The following is a 23,073-nucleotide window of genomic DNA, read 5'->3' as shown; positions in this document are numbered from 1 at the left end:
GGTTACTCTTTGAAGGAGCAGCTATGTACAGGTGCCCTTCTCAGATTTTCACCTCCTTGCTCTCCTTTTCCAGGATGAGCTGTTGCAGGTGGGCATCATCCTCTGTAAACTGGGGGGTCAGCACAGCCTGTTTCCAGCCCACCTGAGCAGGGAGCAGGTGCCACCACTCTGACTGTGTGGCCTTGAGCAGGTCAGTGAGTCTCCCAGCTCCACAGTGAGAATGTTAGGGCCTTTCTCATGGGTTTGTTGTGATGATTCATTGAACTGAGGCTGGAAATTACTCCAGAGAGTCCCGGAAACACAATGACTCCTACTTCATCATCAGCTGCTCTTATCGTGGTTACTGCCAAAACATGCCATCTGACCCTCAGGTGCGTGGTCCTTGCTTGCCTGGGATGCATAGTCAGAGTAAATAGCCCAGGTTGTTTTGATTAAATCTATGGTATCTTTAAAGCTGAGACAGAGGTCACTAATCAAAAGCAAAAGTATTCAATAAAACAGATGAATTTACTTCCCATTTTTGACTATGTACATGTATTTGTTAGAACTTCAAGGTACACGAGGCCAAGGGTATGATGATTTCCTACCACTTCGGTGATTAGGTTATAAAAGACTCTGACTTCTTTCTCAGCGGAGTCCTCTATTCCATCTCAGCCTGCACACCTTACTAAAGCAAGCTGCCATATGAAAGATGCCCACATAACAGGGAACTGAGAGCAGACTCCAGGCAACAGCCAGCGAGGAGCTGAGGCCCTCAATCCAACAAGGATACGAATGCTTCCAACAGGCTCTGAGTGAGTATGGCAGCCAGTCCCTCCCCAGATGAGCCTTCAGATGAGACCACAGACCCTGGGCTGGTGCCGTGATTGCAGCTTGTGGGACAGCATGAAACACAGCAGCCACCTTCACTCTGCCTGGATGCCTGACCCACACAAACTGTGAGACAACAATGTGCTAAGTTTGGGGTGATTTGTTACACAGCAAGAGATGACTAAGACACTAGCTAAGCTATTAAATGTCAAGCATAAATAATGAAACCTTCAGGAAAAAGCAAATCAACATTAAGGATTTATTTTTGATCTGGCTAACTGTATTCTCCGTAGCAATATTTGATACCAAAGGACAATGGAGCAAATGTTTGCAAAGTAACGAGGGAAAGAAAATGTGAGCCAGGAATATTATACCCAGTTAGAGGTTGTTCAAGAAAAGAGTTGAAAAATAAATAAATAAATGGGTTTATTCAAACTTTAAAGGTAAACTAGGTCAAGGGTATGATATTGTACAGAAGTCAGCAAACAACCCAGCCCATCATCTGTTTTAATATGACCCATAAGCTGAGAATAGTTCTGACATTTTAAGATGATATTAAAAGTCAAACAATGATTCATATTTCAGGACATGTGAAAAGTACGTGAAACTGAAACCTAAAAATAAGGTTTTACTGGAGTACAGCTACACCCATTCTTTCACCTCTTCTCTGTGGCAGCTTTTTTAAAAAAAATTAATTGACAAATAAAATTACAAGAGGTTTAAAGTGCACCAGGTGATGATCTCATGTATGGATACACTGTGAGAGGATTCCCCCCACTGTCTAAGGTGACAACGGCAAAGTCGAGCAGCAAAAAAGACCATCTGCTCACAAAACAGAAAAGATTGACTTTCTGGCCCCTTACTGAAAAGTCTGCTGACCCCCGATCTGTTCCTTTTTAACTTGATTCTTAATTTTCCTTTATCCATCTTTGCCAACTGATACAATTTCACAGACTAAAGAATTAAAAGGTAAACTCAAGAGACAAAAGTTTGAGGTGGGAACACTGCAAAGTACTAGTTTCCAAAAAAGACGTTCAGGCAAACTCATGATCCCCACTCATTTAATTTCTAAGGAAAACTGATTTCCAGGGGAAACCAGAAAGGGAAATGTTAAACTATAAATTTTTCTGAGAAAAAAAAAACAAACATGGAATAAAAGGGCTTTCTTTCCTACATCCTCATCTGTTCCACAAGTATTTCAGGTTTTTAATCTCTCTCATCTGTGTATATATTCATGAAACCTCAGGGAGAAATATGATCAGATGTAAAACTTTTACAAAACGTAAAAATGTTCCTTGGATTTGTTACATATTTTTCAAGCCCCGTATCTAGAGGGTTGTTTCAATCTTTCTTTTCAATTTTACTTACAGACACCACTCATCTAAAAAAAAATGATCTTTTGCTTTTCTTATTTCAAAACATCCTCTGGAGGAACCACATATAATCAAGACAAGCTCTTTATCTTCTTCTCTTTATCTTTATATAAAACATACAATGTAAATGTGTTTTTACACACTGTGTTCCATAGGGTGTGTTGTTTTTTTCACTCTAAACTTTTAGGGCTCTGAACACAAAAGAAGGTGACAATTCCTACCATAATCTTCCAAGGGTTATATTCACTCAGTTTGTCTTGTGAGCGAGGATGAAGCGGCTGGATGCTCTCATGGGTGACACATGGATGAGAATTCCCACGTGCACAAAAGGAATTACTTAGCACATCCAGCCTCATGTTTTTGGTTGACACCAGGAAAATCAAATGCAGTCATAATTTCAGTGGTGATAATGTTGTGATGTGTCCTCTTGTGATAAAGAATCTGAGGTAGCCCCATAAAGACTCTGTTAAATGCAGTTGTGTTTGATTATGTTTAAGGCTTTGACATGACATAGACCCAGTTGTGGACAATTCTCTCAACGAAAGTTCCTGCAAAAGGGTATGTTTACAGACAGCAATTCATCCTCCTCCTAATGGTCTTTGGAAATGAAACTCAGAGGCAGCCAAGATTTCACCTTGGTGGACTCTGGCGTCCCCCCTCCTCGACCAGCTGTTCTCTCTGGGCTTCATCCCTTCCCCATGGCCTCCCCACCTCAATGGTTTCTGGTTATTTTCAGAGCCTATCACTGAAATCCCTCCCCATGTGTCAGTGGAAGGAGAAACCTCCAGTTATATGCAAAATTCAATTAAGTGAACACTCTCACTGCATAAAAGAGGCTTTGCTGTGTGCCCAGATTTGATCAGTACCAATTTATGATTTTGCATCATTCATATGAGAAAACTAATTTAAGCTGAAGTGTTCACGGAAAGGAGTGACTTCACCTGTCTCCCTACTCCTCTGTGAATTTTTCCCCTCTGTCGAGAGGTTCAGCGTCCTAAACAATTGCCAGTCCAAGGGGCCAGAGAGGACAGAACCCCTCACCTCATTCAAGGCTGGTGGGTGGTTGATGAACGGACGGAGGAAAAGCAGGAACAGCAGCTGAGCCCGGGGAGCAGCCACCCCCTCTAAGGAGACGCCTTCTTGTGAGGAAAAGAACCATGACCAGTATGTACTCGACAACCATGCTGAACCCCTTTTCCAAAGGACAGAAGCAGCACTGGCAGGAGTCGGCAGCCTGGGGGGGCAGCAAAAGTGGGGGGAAAGAGTGTAGCAGTGAGAGGCTGCAGGAGCACAGGACACCCAGGGGCTGGCAGGTGCCAGGGATGGCAAAAGCCAAGTGGGCTGGGGTTAGTCTAGAGCTCTCTCGCACCGCAGAACTGGGTGGGGTAGCAAAGGAAATAAGAATAATCTAGTTCTTCCAACTGGGGCAAGGCTGCTGGTGAGGGATTGGGATAGGAGTAGGAAATATATAATTTCAAGTCTTCCTGGGTTTCCCATTCAAACCAGAAACACCAGATGCTGAGGGTACCAGCATCGAGGTATAGTTATTCCAGTCTCACAGCTGGTAAGGTTGGAACTGCTGATATACTTCCTGCCCGATAAATGATGCCCAAGGACTCAAAAGGTGGTGGAGCCAGAAGCACGGAGTGTTTTTTTCTGGGAATCACACTTTTAATGTGATAAAAATCAATTCACAAGAAAGCATCAGATCAAGGTGGCAGACTGAACAAGGTACAACTCTCTCCCCTCGCCCTTGCCCCAAGTTCCTAGAAATGACAAAGGAAAAACATGTTTCAAAACAGAACAAATCCATTAGACCTATGACATGAGAAAGAAACACAGCTTCAATGACGGAGCCACTCAGCTTTTTAGACTGTTTGTTACATGGGCTCACTTTGATTATCCTAATACAAAACTAAGCAACTGGAAAGAGGATTCTTGATATTTAAAAAACATAATAAAACCTAAAATTTATAGCATTATTTTAGCAGTTGGATGGCAAGAGGTAAGAAAAGTTATATTCAAGATGGGAAAATGGGTCAATGTTATCTTGTGGCAAGATATTTGGTAAAACTTAACTTTTCTTTTTTGGAAGGCAGGTCACGTGCTAGTGGATCTTGTAGGTCTGGAGATGAAGATGCACAGAGAGTGTTAGAGGAGGGTCTTGGCTATAATTTCACTCGCAAAGCCATTACAAGAAAGAGATGAGTTCGGAAAAGGAGGGACTCATGTATGCACAGTAATCGCAGAGAATAGAGTCCAGAAATTCCCAGGCTTGCCTGATTGAATAGAAAGAAATTGGTATGCCAAATCACTGCTTAGATGAAGGAGGCCCAACTTAGATTGTTCATCAGCAACAAATAAAACTTTCTGGTGTTAAATCATTGAAATATCGGGGTGTTTGTTACAGCATCTAGCATGAATTACCCCAAGACAGTTTTCTATGTACTTGTCACAAGCAATTAGAAAGTGGAATAGGGGAAAAAAAGATCCCAGTCACAATAACAATAGGAAAAAAAAAGCCTAGATATGCCACTAGCAAGAAATGTGCAAGAACTATATGAATATACCTGTAAAAGTTATAGAATATTTAAAGAAAAAATTCGTAAAATATTTTTGCAGAAATTTAAAAAACTGAATAAATAGACATAACACTCACCTGAATAGATACTAAAATTATGTCAGTTCTCCCAAAATTCGTTTACAAATTCAAAGCAATCCTGATCAAAATGCAACAGCATGTTTTTTTAGAGCCTGACATGCTGATTCTCACTTTCATTCGGCAGCGTAAATGAATGTACCAGAATAACTAATAAAATCTAATTTAAAACATGCAAAGAAAGGGAAGAGTCAGGCCAGATCTCAAAACATACTGTCTTGTTGTAGAAATTATAATAATAAATTTGTGGAGGAATGGAAAATACATCAATGGAACTGAACAGAAAATCTAAAAATATCACTAATGTGACATTTCAGATCAGTGCAGAAAGAATGGTCTGTTCAATGGTATTAAAGTAACTGGCCATCATTTTGGAAAAAAATAAAATTAGATCCTTATACCATGACCAAAAAAAATCTAAATGATTTTAAAAGAATACAAAGAAAATATCAGAATTATGTTATAATCTTAGAATGGGGAAGGATTTTCCAAGCTAGTCACAGAACTCAGAAGTCATCAAGGAAACACTGACAATTTGACTACATGAAACTTTAAAACATACATGTGAGCCAAAAAACACACCCTATACCAAGGGAAAATTGGAAAAATGAGAGAAAATATTTACAACATATACAACAGGCTAGGATTAATATCCAGAAGATGTGTTGAAAAATCATTCACCACACAAGATGAAAAAGGAGCAAACGTTATGAACCAGTGAGAAAGGATGAATTTAAAATGTATGTTCTGACACGGAAAGGGGTTTAAGATATATTGTTAGTAAAAATAATAATAATACTAATCAAGGGCTACAGAAGAACAGGAATAGTCCTATCTACTTGTTATAATTATGCGTGTGTGTGTGTGTCTGTGAAGCCATAGAAACTAGGATCTGGAAGTTTCCAGACGGAATTGTTAATGGTGACTTCTAGGGGAAAAACCCTCAAGCATCATCTAAAGGAGAAAATTGCATGCAATGTCTATGCTTTATTATAAAGCCTCTGCTATTATTTTTTAATTACACAGAGAATTTTTACGTGTATATATATTTTAATAGGCTTTATATTTTAGAACAGAAAAACGAGTGGAAAGTACAGTGAGTTTCTAAATCCCCTCATTCCCACACACACAGCCTCCCTCCACCAGACGGTACGTTTGTTACGATGGATGGACCTACACTGATACCTCATCATCACCCAAAGTCCATAGTTTGAATCAAGATTCACTCTCGGTGTTGTACATTCTATAGGTCTGGACAAACGCATAATGACACGTATCCACCATTATAGTGTCGTACAGAATAGTGTCACTGCCCTAAAAATCCCCCGTGCTTGACCTATTCACCCCTCCCTCCCCAACCCCTGGCAACCACTGATATTTTTACTGTCTCTATAGTTTTACCTTTTCCAGAATGTCATATAGATGGAATCACAGAGGATGTATCGCATATGTACATTTTGAAGTCTTCAAAAGCACAGAAATACACCTGGAATTGTGTCTGAACTCAGAAGCATGCAGTTGAAGGGGTAGGAAGCTGTTGAGGCTGGAGAAGCTCAGGTGAACTCCACAAAATAAAGGATGAAAAAGGAGCTGATGAGATCAGAGAACAAGAAGAGAAGGAGTCTATTCACCCCAGGAAGAGGTTACGCCCCAAATGAGGCCACACGGAACATAAACACGCATCACACATGTCAGGTATGAAAAATATACACACAAAAAGTTATATAAAGTATAGAATTAACACTGGGGAGGAAACAGAATCAGTACCATCTATGACACGCTTCATGAAATGACCCAGAATGCAGGAAAAATGTCCTGTAAGATGAAAGAAAGACTGGATTAAAAACATAGATACAGGGCTTCCCTGGTGGCGCAGTGGTTGAGCGTCTGCCTGCCGATGTGGGGGACGAGGGTTCGTGCCCCGGTCCGGGAGGATCCCACCTGCCGCGGAGCGGCTGGGCCCGTGAGACATGGCCGCTGAGCCTGCGCGTCCGGAGCCTGTGCTCCGCAACGGGAGAGGCCACAGCAGTGAGAGGCCTGCATACCGAAAAAAAAAAAAAAAAAAAACATAGATACAGAAAATAAACAAAGGATGCCCAACAGATGGAAACTTTACCGTTCTTGCAAAAAGAAATCAGAATAAATGCAGATCAAATGTGCTTGACCAACACACACACACACACACACACACACACACACACACATATATATATCAACAAGGTATATCTAGGTTCATTTCTTAAATTTTAATGATAAAATTCATCATTTTTCCTGTACTGAAAAGAGGGGTTTCTAACCTGGAATTAAGCTCCAGATTGTAAACTCAGTTGTAAAAATGTGTTAACTTTAAAAGAACATAATTAACCACTAAGAAATGTCCAGGGAACAGTTTGATTACGTGCAGCAAACCACCAAATCCTTTGCAACGAGATAGAGGAAGGGGATTCTCTAAAACTCAGGCTGCGCTGCTCACCCACAGGGACAGGAATGCTCTCAGGACTAGGGTTCTCAGAGGCATGAAAGTGCAGGGGCAACTGTGTGTGAAGGGTAAGTGAACAGCTGACCCACTCAACACAGAGGGAAATTAATGCGGGGCATTGGTTACACGGGATGGAGGGGCTGAGAAGCCAAATCGGGCTGTGAAACGAGCCACAGATAAACAACAAAAGAGAACAATAACCATCCCCAGCTGGAGAGACAGATGGAAGAGGTCCATGGTTAGCCCTATGGGAAGGAAAACTGGAACCACAGCAGGTCTGTCTAATGGAGGTGAGAGTCACGGAGGCGACACGGGTCCTGCTGGAGACATCGCCAGAGCAGAGGCATGGAGTGGGGCTTTTCCTTCCATTCTCCTCTCTGTGCGGCCCGATGGTCTAACCCAACAGAAGCCAGATGACCGGAAGCCTTGGACTGTGGGCCGGAGGGCAACAGGGGAAAGGGCTCTGCGCCTGGAGACAGCAGTGCAGCAGAAGTTTGTACTGCTTGAGGGGCCCTCACCAGGGTCTCGTGGACCTTTGAGAAACCCCACAAACATCCAGAGAGGTCTGGTTTGCTTGGATTTACTAAGGAAGGCGGCCACGGTTTCACGGTTCGGGATGGGGTGGGGGGAAGAAGCAGCTAATCTTGCAGGAGCATCTTCAGTGGCGACTGACAAAGCTGAGCAGAAAAGGTCAAGAATTTGCAGGGATGCTGGGAATGACCCTACATTGGCCCCAAACCACAAGGACGCTGATGCCCCAAGTCAAGGACACCTGTGTTACGTATTAAACCTCAAAAACTGGTCTAAAAAGGGGTCTTCCTAAAACATGGATTAAGCCTTTTATTGTGCAATTACAAAGGAGAAAATGGCTGAAATTCCGTAATTGTGTTTTCATCTTACTTGGTAAACACTAACAGCTTATTATTTCCCAGACGCCAAACGAGGGTAATAAGTCCTGAAATGAGGGTAGGTCGTCCAACCTCAGTTACTTTGCAAACTTATTCTAGTTACAAGACCTTTGAAATATCAGCATCTTTTCGGTGCCCCACCTGCAAATATTAAGGTGCTTTGCCCATCACCACATGGCTTACTTTGTCCTCTTTTACTCCGTGTTGCCGGCTGAGGCAACAGTTTAGGGTCTGGACCCCATGTTTTTTACCATCAGGAGGCTAAGTGAGCGTGTGTTTCAGGAAGTGCGGGCTCTTTTTCTACCCAAGCAGGCATTTTTTCAGACCCCTTACCTCTTAACATGCCATACTGACTCCATCATCCAGCCCCTGGCTCAGATCCCACCTAACAGACATGGTCACGACAATCACATCCTCCCCTGTAGCACCATCTGTGTAGCACAACAGCAGACCCCAAGACTCCTCCCCAGAGAGCCTCTGAAAGCTGGTCTTGTGGCACCTTCACCCCAAGCAGGGTGTCTCCGTTTTACACATCAAAGCAAGCTCAGCTGTGCGGTCAACTTCCCCAGGTGGATGACAGGGTTGAAGTGGAGGCAGAGGGGAAAGCCCTAACCTAGGTTCCATCTCCAAACCCCGTTCTGCTTGATATGATTTAAATCTTTCCAGCACATCCCGCTTCATGTTTTCCTCAGGGCACGAAACAGTCTGAAACCTAACAAGATGCCCCAGGGAGAGGAAAACAACAGTTCTAAGAAATAATCCTGCCCCTCAGGAGACCAGGTGAAGAAATACTTCATCTCTGTAGTTCTCAGACCCTTAAAAACTTTCTAAAGGAAGGCTGTTACCCCAGAAACAGTCTTAATGTTTCCCACTGTTTGAAAGAAGCAAACTTGTTTTGAAATAAACATACACACATACATCATATGTATGTGTGTGTGTCCTATTTAACCTCAAGATGTTTTTGAAGGAAATTTTGAAAAACAAAAAATGTTTACAGCACATGAATGTTCAGCAACCTTTACCTAGAAAGTGTTCAGCACCTACTACGCTTTCAAAATGAGCAAGAAAGCTTTCCAAAATTGCATTAACAAAAGATGCCTCTGGGAAGTTACCAAAGGATTAGTTCCTATTACGTTATGACTCTGGATAGTCTACAGAATTCAGGAAACTTAATATCAAGGTGAATCACATTTGTGCTATGTTTATACACTTTGCCTTATTAAATAAATCTACTTCTAAAATGTTGATATAAAGAAATTATTATAAAGATATTAAATGAAGTAAGAAGGCTACCGTTCAAAGAAATTCTGAGGTGAATTACTTTCAAAATCATACAGTCACTCCCTGATTTGTGTTTTGTTTGGTATGTACTTTTGCAAATACTTTTGCGTTTTATTAGGAAAGGAAATATCTAAATTTAGAGGGAAATTTAAACACATTCTCTAACTTTAATTTTTAAAACTGCTACGTAGAAAAATTATTTCCAGAATGTAAAAACGACAGCAACCTAAGACATTTATATTCTTTCTACTCCGACCAGTCCTGTGGTCAACCTCACCTGTCCGGAGACGCTCCACAACCAAGCGGTACTGGGATGGTGGAGCCCTCTTGAGGCTGTTAAAGAGAACTGTCTAATTTTAAGTCCCTTCAACATCTCCAGGATCTTTAAAAGAATCATGATTAGAACAATGAACAGAGATTTTCCTTTCTCTTCTGTTACTGCTCAAACCCAAGGTATTTCCACCTAAGACAATCATTTTGTCACACTTTCATATTCTTGTCTAGAGAGAATATTTTCCTTTCATCTCTACTTATGAATTAAAATATTAAAATGACTCTAATTATGCTTGAAACCTGCATGGAGGTAACAAAAATTGAGATATTTGAAATGAAATCAAACAACATCACTAACTGCTAACCCTTGATTCTCCCCTAAGAAACCCTTTCCCAGAAATTTCACAAATTCTATTTCCTAAGCAGCAGGATTTCAACTTTGTAAATGGTTATTAAATCACTGATTACCTCTTTTGTTTATGCACTAGTTCATTTATTAGTTATTGCAGATGTCTTATTTTCTAGCATTTGAATGCTTCGTGTCACAGGATTTCAACTTTGTAAATGGTTATTAAATCACTGATTACCTCTTTTGTTTATGCACTAGTTCATTTATTAGTTATTGCAGATGTCTTATTTTCTAGCATTTGAATGCTTCGTGTATTAGCCAGAATAGGGTAGGTTATCCTTCAGTAATAAACTAATCTGGAAACCTTAGGGGCGTTATATGTAAAGGTTCATTTGTCTACTTCACAAAGTCTTCTGTGATTTCAGCCACTTTCTAGGGACTCTTACTTCTGAACAGTAACTCAGAAATCCAGGCTAATTGCTTCTTACAGCTACACCATCTGGGTCCCATGGTTTCCAGTTCACTACATCAATGGAAGAGAGAACTGTAGGGTCACACATCCTCTCTCAAGTGCTCTAAAGGTCCAGAAGTGAAGCTTATAATTCTGGCCCGCTGTCCAGAACTTGTCACATGGACCTACCTAGCCCCAAGGGGCTGGGATCTGTGGGTATCATGTGGATAATCACTGAACAGTAAATGTCTCTGCCACATAGTTCAAACCTTTTTTAAGTTTGATATTTTTGAAGGACAAGTGGATCTATCCCAGAATTTCAACCCACTTATAGCACTATCCATGAGAAAATGCAAGCTTAATCAGTTGTAAACTGCTGTATTACTTTAATAAATACAAATAGGGAGAGGAAAAAGCAGCTTCCTTCGAAATAAAGTCCTAGAAGAATAATGCTCGCTAGGTACCACTTCTCAGATAAAGAGATCAGTTTGGATGACCTTGGACATCTGAAGCAAGGTTTAACTAATAAGAAAAGTAACAGACAGTAATAATCCACTGGGAAAGAACTGCAACAACCCTGCATGAACTACAATGTAACACATTTATGAACAGAGAGGAGTAAAAGCCAAGAGTCTGGTTGCTCGGCCCCTTTTAGGCTCAGTGGAGAAATAGCACCGCCAAGTGATGCTTCCTCATATAACTTGCAATTCCCTCATAAACACGGGAGTTCCAATCTTGGTTTTATTGCAATGGTTGAACTCTAATACATTTCTGGGCATTTTAAATTGCTTCCAGAAGAACTGGTGAACCATGATCTTACATAACTGTCCATCACAAATGACTTTCCAAGTAACTTTTGGAGCTAATCAGTGCCACTAAAAAAAGATGCCATGAAATCACATGATAGTCCGTGCCGTGGAGATATTCCACAAGGGAGCCAGCAAAGTAGGGCAGAGGAGGGAAGGAAGGTCATGAGTGAATAAAGAAAACAAAATGTGTAAGGATGGCTCAGAAGAAACTTGCTCCTGTCCAGAGCTGACTGGCATAAAACAGTGATCAAATAGAAGTGTGATGGAGTGAGCTGCGAAGTTTTATCTTCTGATAATTTACATGAGACATGAAATGAGTTCTAATTTCCTTCCTTCTTGCAGTTTCTGTAGACACACACACACACACACACACACACACACACACACACACACACAGCTCAGGAGGGTAGGCATGTATTTGGAAACAAAGAACTGATTCCCACTTCTTGTCTGGTGGTTCCTGAGTGCAGAATCTACAAATGTATCCAGCCAGGGCAGGGGAAGGATGGCAAGGGTGTGATGAAAAGGTTCTAAAACTGTTTTGTGGTGATGGTTGCACAACTGTATATTACTAAAAAAAATCATTGAACTGTACACTTACAGTGGGTGAATTGCATGTTATGTAAATGATAATTCAGTAAATCTATAACAGAAAATAAAACCCTGCAAACAATGGCTATTTAGTCAAGAGTGCATTATTTTTTTATGGGAGTATAGTTGATTTACAATGTTGTGTTAGTTTCAGGTGTACAGCAAAGTGATTTAGTTATACCTATATATGTGTGTCTATTCTTTTTCAGATTCTTTTCCCTTATAGGTTATTACAAAATATTGAGTATAGTATGTCTGATGTAAAAAATGTATGGTTACCAAAGGGGAAAAGGGAGGAGGGATAAATTAGGAGTTTGGGATTAATATATACACACTACTCTATATAAAATAGGTAACCAACAAGGACCTACTGTATAGCACAGGGAACTATACTCAAGGGTGCATTATAAAAATGCTTTTAAGACTCATTAGAGGGTTCCTTCTTAAACAAATTAACTTTCATTTGTATTACTGAACTCTGGTGTCACAGGAAAGTAGAAGTGCCCATATACCTACAGGTAAATTCATTCCCACATAGTCGCTGCATCCTCGACGTGAGCCTATACAAGAAACATCCATTCTGTTCCATTTATCAGACAGCTTGTGCAGACGCCAGCAGCTCAACCGCAAAATGAGAGGGGAAGTTCCATTTCACAGCTCCTGTGATGTTCAAACAAGCATCCGGGGTTATCAGTGAGTCTTATTTGCAAAACTCTCTTCCCCTCAGGTACTAAAACATTATTGCTTTGACATTGTCATTCAGGCACTAAAAAGGAGCTGTGGAACACAAGATAACATGTATTGGGACTTCCCTAGTGGCGCAGTGGTTGAGAATCCGCCTGCCAATGCAGGGGACACGGGTTCGAGCCCTGGTCCGGGAATGTCCCACATGCCGCGGAGCAACTAAGCCCGTGTGCCACAACTACTGAGCCTGCGCTCCAGAGCCCACAAGCCACAACTACTGAGCCCGTGTGCCGCAACTACTGAAACCCACACGCCTAGAGCCCATGCTCCGCAACAAGAGAAGCCACCGCAATGAGAAGCCTGCACACCACAGTGAAGAGTAGCCCCTGCTCGCCGTAACTAGAGAAAGCCCGCGTGCAGCAATGAAGACCCAATGCAGCCAAAAATAAGTAAATGAAATGAAAACCTTGAGGATATTAAAAAAAAAAAAAAGATAACATGTATTTATGTTCCAGTCATCGCAGGGTTGGCGTGACAGTGCTAGGGCTGCGGACAAAGAACAGCCTATGACAGTGGCCTCCCTGGCTCTCAGGCAAGGTGTCCCAGGTGTTAGAAGGGTGTCTTCTGCTGCAGGCACTCCTAATCACCCTTCGTGACCACTTTCCTTGAAGAGGCTTCAAGCTTTTACATATACAAGTTATAACCTCCATACTGAAATTGGGCTCTTCCAAACACCAGAAGTTGGAAGCAGTGGTGTGCTGGTAAATGTTTAACAACAGGCTCTCCTGGAGGTGAAAGGAGCTGACTGATGTGCAGCGTGTGCTGACTGCCACGTTGTCAATACTGCCACCATGGCCTATTTCAAGCTACCGACTTGATGTCGCTGAACATGGAGTTGGGAAGAGACGTTCACTGTGGCTCCGGTGAACCAGTGGGGGCCTGTTCCAGCACACCTGTGCCCGGGGGCAGGGCACACAAATTACAGTTTTTGATCAAGGCTTTAATCGAGACCTAGAATGTCAGAGTAAAGCTACGTACATTTTTTTTTAATTGAAACTGTTGAAATAAAGTTAAAAGCATTTCAAATTTAATAAATTGCTAATTAGTATTTATATCGTTTCTCTGTATCTGGGTGTTCTCTCTGCAAATTGTCAACAGGGTCATTTAAACACATATGTATTACATGTATGTACACAGTGTATACACACCTGTATGCCTGTATGAGCCCAATGTTGATCTCAAATTCCCAAGACCCAACCAAGGTTCTTGCAGTTCCTATGTTCTTAGAAGTCCAAGGTTCTTCAGCTGATCTTTCTACTAGACGGAAACTGTCATTAAGGTCCTCACTCAGTTACAATGTATCCACTAACCAAAGAGTCATCATTTTTCCAAGGGTGGTGCTGAGTTCCAGGTCTTCAGGAGCAACCAACTGAAGATGGCTCAGAAGGACCTCATCTCGTCTCATTGAGTTATAAACACATGACCTGTATCCAAGAGCAGGAGTAAACAGGTTGGGATTAAAGGTAGATGTTGCTGATACCTGAGGTCAGTGATTCACACGCCACACAATGGTTTATTGGTGAGGGAAGGCTTCTGATCACCAAGACACGGAGAAGATTGGCAAGTCTGAAAGTAGAAACAACATCTTCCACGGGGGTGTGTTGTGTAAGATGCCCATCTCCACCCACCCCCAGGCTGGTGCTGCCTTTCACTCTTCTTGGGGATCCCACCTAGGACTCCTAGGTACACACACAAGCAGTGGTAGGTCCGGACATCAGACAGCTGGGCATCATAGGTGTACTTTCCATTAGGTCCTGAGGGTTGGCCATGGCGTGCGGTGAGAGAGACCTTTGCAGAAATGCAGATCTTTGCAGAAATGACAGACAGACAAAAGCTTCAAAGCGTACAGAGAACGGGGACACTTGATAACCTTGTCATTCTGCCTTAGACGTGGGAGGAAAAGAAAACATTCCATATTACCCTGTGAAGACACTTTTCAAATATAAAAGACATTTGTAAGCTAGATTTTGATTTTGAGCTTTCCCTAAACCATATGAAGAAAAATTCCCATCTTAAAATTACCATTGCCAGAGAGAGTTCACGATGGGGAGTGAACAGTGGCAATTAATCATTTAGCATTTATGTAACATCTGGCATCTGCAAAGCGCTTTCCAACCAGTTTTCCTTGTTACTGCTCGTAATCACGGCAGGTTGGGGTCAGCCGTGCTCATTCCTATTTTCTCAGAGCAATATGTAAAATAGTAACTTGACCCTTAGAGAAAGATCTCGTAATAGCAAATAAAGCTAGAAATAAGTGACAACTCTTTCATTCTATTCAGAACGCCATTCTTGAAGGTTGTTAATAGGGAGAAGTATTTTCTGTCAGCTCTGTTAACAGGAGGGTGATGGTGTTTTGTTTCTTACTATATAGGAGCCAGATCCAAAATTCATATCTAAAAATACCATCAACAGTAAAGGTCAAAGAGAGCTGTACTTTGGGACATAGCTTTCGTTATTTAAAACCAGAGAAATATAGAGTCACATGTGTGTATTCTCCACTTGGAAGAGACAGACTTTAAGACCACAAACCATAATAAACATTAAATATGCTTCAACTATTCCAGGACACAAGGCAAACACATCATCAGTCAACCAATGAATTTTCCAGTCTCTTGCATTATTGTAAATCTGAGAGACTAACCAGTAGGAAGGGAGACTCATCTTTGCTGTATTAATTGATCCCCTGCTTTCAGCACCACACACGTACATGGATGCCGCAAACTAGCCCTGCTTCCTGCCTGCCCGTGGGGGAGGGGAAGGGCATCAGTCCACGGCCCTATTCACATCTTTACAAGACCGGTGATAAGTGACACGGTGATGGGCAACAGAAGAACACAACTTAGTCTGATGGGTCAGAAAAGGCATCCCAAGAAAGTGACATTGAGCTCAACCCTGAAGGGTGAATAGGTGTTAACAGGGAACAAAGGGAAGAGGGAACAGCATGTTCAAAGGCCCTGAGGAAGAGGCTGCACTATTCACTGGAGGAATTCAAATGAGGCCAAAAGTCCAGAGTTCAGCGTGAAGGTGCAGGGATGGGGGTGGGGTAGATCTGACTCCCAGAAACAGGCAGGCCTGGGAGCCCAGGAGTTCCACAGAGGTCTGGGCTCAGCAGCTTGGGCTCCGGAGCTGAGCTGACAGCCCCTTAGGTGCAGCCACCACTGACGAATCCTAAGGGACCTCCGTGCCTCTCTGCCCTCACCTGACCCGGTATCTGCCTTGCAAAGTTGTTGTGAAGACTCAGTGCTCTGTTGCATGTAAAGCATTTTATATACAACTTGGTAATTCCATCTAAAGCCTGAACTATCCCCCTCCTGACATCTTCTTACCTTTAGGACATTCCTAACCTATATTCTATGGGGCACCACCCTGTAATGTACTACAAGAAACGGAACTCAGATTAAGTGAGTTTGGGAAACACTGCACGCTGTCGTCTGAAGCATCTGAAAATCTCACAGTTGTTTTTGTTTTGTTTTTTTTAATAACTTTCTTAATCAAACATGCACAAAAATTGACTACCGCAAGCCACTCTCTGTTTGCTGGAGACCATGCTTTCACCTACGAATAATTGATGTCTTTAAACCCCCAAAAGGTCCCTGGAGAGAATGTTGAGAGGCTCCAGCTCAGACTGATTTTAGTCTCTGGCTTGTGCATTTGAGATGCCACAACAGAACAGTTTCAACATCGTTATTTAGAAAATAAATTATTCCAAATCTCCCGTTTAGAACACATTCTCAAGGTGTCCTCATGAATCCGAATGTTTTCCCAAACCATGGCTATAATTTTCAATTTATTCAGTAGGTGACTTTCAGGGAACAAAGTTGTGTTACTGGAATAATACAACCTTCTTAGCATCATTGCATCTCCCTGCCTCAGCTTCCCTCCCCATCTGGAAACCGCAGTGTCAGACTAAGTGACCCCAAAGCCCTTCAAACACTGAGATTATACAATCCCATGTTAAAATCTTCCCAGGTTACCTGATGTATGTTCTTAGGTGATTACCAAACCAATGCAGTCTCCATACGAGCAGAGAGACACACATCCATCCACAAATGGACAGACCCCTAGGTCTTTGCCTCCTTGCTCTGTGTCTGTCTTTGCAGCGCTGAAGAATATTCACCGAACTCACGACCATGGTGACCTTTGTAACATTCTATGTGACCATTTTTTAATGCTTTAAGTACAGAAAATATTATGTATGTATAATATGTATATTTTATACGTAATATAAAAACAATGACATGATGGAAAAGTGCCCAAGTATTAACAATTGCTAAACCATGGATGTGTATGCCTCCATACTTTCTCTAAGTTTCTAAATCTTCAAATGTAAACATTATGATCTTAAGTAAGTCATAGATTTTTTGAATGGTGATCTCACAGAAGTCTTTGAAGTTGTCTTACACGTGTTCTTCATCATCTCCTTGAGTTAACTGTCTCCAGGCTTAAATTTAGAAACAGAAATACGGTCTTGCTTCTTGCCCTGCAAAATTCACGTTTTGTTAATTATCTCATAGATAAAATAACTATTTGCTTGAGACCAAAATTAAGCTTTAACTAATGGCAACCAGGAACTAAAACCACACCCAAGCTATCGAATTGCATTTCAAAGTCATTTCCATAAGCTTAACTGTCAGTCCTAGGGAGAGACATTTTCCCACCACCTTTATCTGAAGGGAAGACCTGTTTCATACTATTCCATATAAATCACCTTGAGACTGACCATGGCCAATATGCCATTTCATTTTTGTTAAAAATAAACATTTAAAGAGATAACATATTGTAAAACATCTCAAATTCTATCCAAATTATTCACATTTTGAATTAGGCTTGAGTCTGGATTGGTGCCAACTATGTTTATCTGTTTGGGAAAAGAGTCTTTGTAGCCCTTAATTATATACAAACAAATGAGACTTTAAGTTTTAAAATCTTTTCTTTGTATAGAAGGATTCTGTTTCCTATCAAATGCTGAACAAGCATGACCCTGGTTGCCCTGGCCAAGATTAAGCTGGAGAACTCTGGAGATAAAACATCAAGAAATGGGGTGGGGACAGTTTTGTTTTGAACATGGGGTGATGGATTTGACCCATGTCAGGGGCAGCCTGGCACACTGTGGGAGAATAAAAATAGAAGAGGAACCATAACTGGACAACTCTGATCTCTGGTCCAGATGGCCACAGGAGGAAATTCAGGGAGGTCCAGATGCTCTGTATGTACGAGGAGCTGAGACTGACAAACTTCAGGTAGTAGCTTGCCCATCTCCCCAGGGCTGGTAAATTCTAATCTAAGAGCACCTTTCCCTAATGCTGCCTCTCCCAGTAGGGTAGGAGGTGAAGGCCTGAGCTGACGTGTGGTCCTGTGGGGTGGGGGCATGACTGTGTTTTCTGGCGCCAGGTTCTTGTCCATAAGGTTTATCTACCCGCATGCTTCCAGCTCACTTGGGCTGAGGCAATGGAGTCAGGCCTCCTCCATCTGCTTGGCTGAGAGGGTAGCTGACATCCCAGAGAAAAATACACTTCAGGATAAAAAGGAAAAAAAAGCAAGACCATTGATGGGTATACCCTTTACAGAAAAAAAAAAAAAAAAGTACTAGATGACAGATTCTGAAGCAGAAATAATATTAGACCAAGGATTTACAATTAAACTAATAAACATTTGAAAAGAGATATTAGCAATATGAAATAAAAAGAAAAAATTATAGAAAACAAACAGAAACATTTGGTGTGAAAAATATGACAGTTGAAATAGAGAATCGACTGAATAGGATAGATAATAGATATAATGAACAGATAATAATAACAGATACAATAAATATGCAGCTGAGGAATAACATAGCAAACTGGAATATCAATTCCAGAAAGAAGAAAGAAATGACAAAGAATTAGAAAGTGCAGGAAAAAAATAAAAGTGGTATGAAGAAAGGAAATAGATGCACTAAATTCAAATAAAAGGACCCCCAGGTGAGCGGAGAGAAAAATTAAAATGAAACTAGTAAAATTTGGAAAAATGAAATACAAATTTTCCAGAAATAAAAAAATTGATATTGAAAGGGCCAAAAAAGAAGAAGAATTTAAACACATTTAATGAAATTTCAAAATATCAGACAAAAAGAAAATTTTTAAAGCTTCCAGAGATAAAGAACAGATCATATACAAAGGATCAAGAACTCGGTCAACATTAGATTTTTCAATAGTAACACTGGATATAAGGGAAAAATGGATCGGTGTTTTCAAAACATTGAATAGCCTAGACTGTTGCATACTGTCAAACCATCATTCAAATGAGAATATCACCAGGCTTACAAGATCTTAGAGATGTTTGCCAATCAGAGGCCCAGTATAGCTGCTGCTACCCTATTGGACATCCTAGATATAGAACATTTCCATTGCCACAGAAAGTTCCATCAGCCAGCACTGAAAGAGAGAACATCATGATGGCAGCATTTGTAAGAGGATGAGACCAGTGAATGTGTGGAAATACAAGAGTTCTAGTCTCATTATTGAAGAAATAAAAATATCAATTAAAAATGTAGAGAGGTAAAACAAGCAGAAATAATATATCAAGAGGGTAGAAGTGGGTCCAAATATACCAAGGTTATAGTAAATGTAAATGGATTAAACTCATAGTTTAAAGATAAAGGTTGAAAGAAGGGATAAAAACCAAAGTCCACATAGATGCTCTACATATACAGAAGACCCACCTAAAGCATAGAGACCTGTAAAATTTGACAGCATTGGTTAAACCATATGAAACTGATAGATATTGCCAATTTTATATGGTTCAATGTAGAAAAGAAGGATGAAAGACATAAATGCCTACCAACAAAAAAGAAGGCTAATATAGATGTAATCATTCTAGATAAGAGACACTGAGACAAAATAGAGCATTAGGGAGACAGCCCTGATCACAACATTAATAAAACAGATTCAATTTATTCAAATAATATAACAATTTTGTTAAATGTACATACCTAAAAAACATTCACAAAATGTAGCAAAATGTGTTAAAGCCACAGAAAGAAGTTGATAAATTCACCATCATATTGGATTGATATGGTAATTACTGGTCATCAATCAGGCAAAAAATTTCAGCAAGAATAGCTGAACAGTATGATTAAGAAGTTTGTTCTAATGGACAGATACAAAGTTCTATATCTCCCAATTTTTAAAACACTTTTTTCTCAAGCGCACTTTTACGATAATCAATCGTAGATAATAACTGACCAAGAAAACCTCCACGTGTCTCAAAGAACAAGGATCACCACTGAGGACAGACAGCTCTTTGCTTAGTCAGAGTCCCAGAAGCTCGATAAAAAAGCTCTTGAGATCAGCAAACCCAGTATCCACCCAGTAGGTGAATTCAACAAAAACTGTCTCTAAAAGTCCTAAGAACAAAGCAACATCACACTAGGGGACCACCTGCTAGACCTCAAGACTCAGTAGAGCTTGAACCACACCTCACTGAGTTCAGTGACTCTCACTTCTGTTAACTCACACAAATAAACTGATCACCATACTGAGCAGTGCATTGGCCAGTTAGAGCCTAATGTAGCAGGGTGTTAAATGGGCCATTTCCTAGTCTCTAAGAATTTTGCCTAAATCCACAGAGCTTGGGACAGGAAGCAGTAAGTACAACTACTTGCTAAAGAGAGGCATGAACACATCTACGACCAACTTGCAGAAAAATAACAAATGCACCCCTGCTGGTCAGTATCATGCCCCCTACAGTCATCCCCAGCATAGGTAAGAGAAGACAAGAAGTACACAGAGGATTGAAGAAAACCAGGAGAGCAATTGGTGGTCCAGTGTGGAGGGATGTGCCTTTCTTCTCCACATCCCCATCTAAGGAAAATCAAGGAAGACTCCAAAGGAATCACTCCTAGAGGTTGGGGTGCCTGCAAGAAGGCACAAGAACCTCCCTCCATGGCTTGAGGCTGGATGAGCTACATAAACTCCTAAATCCATCTTGGTGTGGCCCCCTTTGTAGACCACTGTGAGATCTCTTAGGGGCCCTCGATGTCCATCCCAAGAACAGACATGTCAGGTTCTATGGAAAACTGAGGCTTTATGTTTCTTTAGGATAAAGCAGCCACATGACACACATGTTTCTTGGTACTTTTGATTACATTCCATAGCATGACTTGTATACGCTATTCTCTTATCCATCTGGCCAAGAGCTCCTCCCAGGAAGAGGACAGTGAGAGATGGGAGACATTGAAACTCTCATACATTGCAGGGCGGCCCATGAGTCCCCACCCAGTGATCCACTCTTTATGTAAAGAACCCCATTTCTTCAACTGTTCCTTTTGCAAATGGTTTATAATCACCCACTATCCCTTGGTTTCTCTACTCTGTTCTCTCCCTTTTGCCAATGTCTCTGATCAAGTAACTTGCTCAGAAATTGCAGTAATTACACGCAAAGTTGGACAAGGAGAAATAAACACGATTTATTTTTAAACATTCTACAAATCAGGATGTTTACTCATTGGGTGATATAAATCTGCATTACTCAGGGTTCACATCGCAAAAGAATTAGAGATCAAGCAATTTTAGCTTAGCCAGATTCCTTCCCAGATTTTTTTTTCTTTATTTGCTAGGTTGAATGAGTTCACCCTTGTCACCAATGTGAAAAACAAAAAAAATAGTTGGTAAAATATTAAAAGTGCAAATAGCTTTGCATAATTTTCCTGCCTGAAATATAATTGTCACAATAATTAAAGTCTTGGCTGTTTTGTGTTTTTTTAAATCTTCACCAATTTATGTATTTCTCCAGAACAATGTCATTGATTCCAAAAATAGTCCTTCATGGAATAAAAAATTAGTTAATAAATTCTTGTATATAAAAAGGCCCTGCATCTTATAAATATTTTACAAATGTTTGTCAGTTTGTTTTTCTAGAGGATTTTATTATTATTATTTCTTTGTTAAAAGTCCTGAACCATGAATATATCACATCCTGGGACTGCAAGATAATTTATTTTCTCTAATCACATTGTTCTCTACAATTTGATTTGCCTCACTATGTAAACTCATTTCCTTGGCATGAGGACAGCTGTCCAGCGGCTGACACTGTGACAGGGCAGAGCTGCAAGTGTCATGCAAACAGCCAGGCTCTCCCATCTGCACTGGCATTGCCACCACCCTCAGGTTTCTGCCTGAGACAACCCTCTATACAGGGTGAGTGACATGCAAGCCTTTTTCGCAGCTGCAGGAGTCAGGGGAGGGCTGACTCCTAAGAGCCTGAATAATAGTTTAGCCTCAGGTCATTGAACTCATATATTCAGCCACTTCATTTTGAGCATCAACGATGGGTCCCATGGAAGGTGAAACAGGAGGCTGTGTGTTTCCTCCACTTACCAGCCTCAGAGGCCAGTTCTGGCACAGGGTGCCATGGCAGTTGTATTATTTCCTGTTCCCATCCAGTTCCTCACTGTGACTGCAAGCTCCTTACCCTTCCCTCAATCCTCCAGGCACCCCTCCATGGGCATCGTTAATTCTTGCAATTCTTTCAGGAAACTAAATAGGAGAGTCTGTAAGTGAGCACACACACCCCTTTAGACCTGCAGACCTTGGGCTTTCATAGTTCATGAGTAAGATCCATGTGAATCTGGAAGCCTAACCATCATTTACAAAATTCCCTTTGACATTTTCACTGGGATCCTGGAGGCTCTTTTACGAAGATGCTCTTCATGGCTTTATTAACACTCCAGTGTAAGGGCAGCTACTGTGGTGTCCTTCACTGCTGCTGAGACACAATCTCTGTTACCAAAGAGCTAACAATCAGGTAAGAAAAATAACATTTATTTAAAGGGAAATGTATTCTCAATGCTCTGAGTATATTAATTCAATGGAAGTAGTAAGAAAAGTAGCAGCTAACATTATTGAGTACTCAGTGTATTCTAAATGCTTTGTACATATTAATTACATAATGACTTGTTTAATCCTCACAAAATTTATTGAAGTTGTTACCAAGATCTGGCCCACTTTACAGATGGGAAAACTTACCTTGTCTTAAATACTAGCTATTGAGAGCAGAGGCAGGGATTTGTACCCAGGAAATCTGAATCTAGAGCTCATTCTTACAACAACTAGAAAATACTACCCTACTGACGCTCTACCACCAAGTAGATAGATAGGATTTTCACCCCTGAGTACAGTGACAACTAGTGTGATACATAAATAATGCCACGTGCTTTAGGAGTGAAAAAGTGGGAGGACTGTCTGCCAACTGGGGAATCGGGAGATATTATGATGCAGGGTGAGTTGCTCCAAGCCAAATGTGAAAGATAGAAGTAGAGGAATAATTTCTGTCTAGTTGGATGGCATGTGCGAAGAACAGACACACAGTCT

The sequence above is a fragment of the Pseudorca crassidens genome, chromosome 3 (assembly GCF_039906515.1).
Source record: "Pseudorca crassidens isolate mPseCra1 chromosome 3, mPseCra1.hap1, whole genome shotgun sequence".
Classification (NCBI taxonomy): Eukaryota; Metazoa; Chordata; class Mammalia; order Artiodactyla; family Delphinidae; genus Pseudorca; species Pseudorca crassidens.
Note: the sequence above shows the minus strand (reverse complement) of the source record.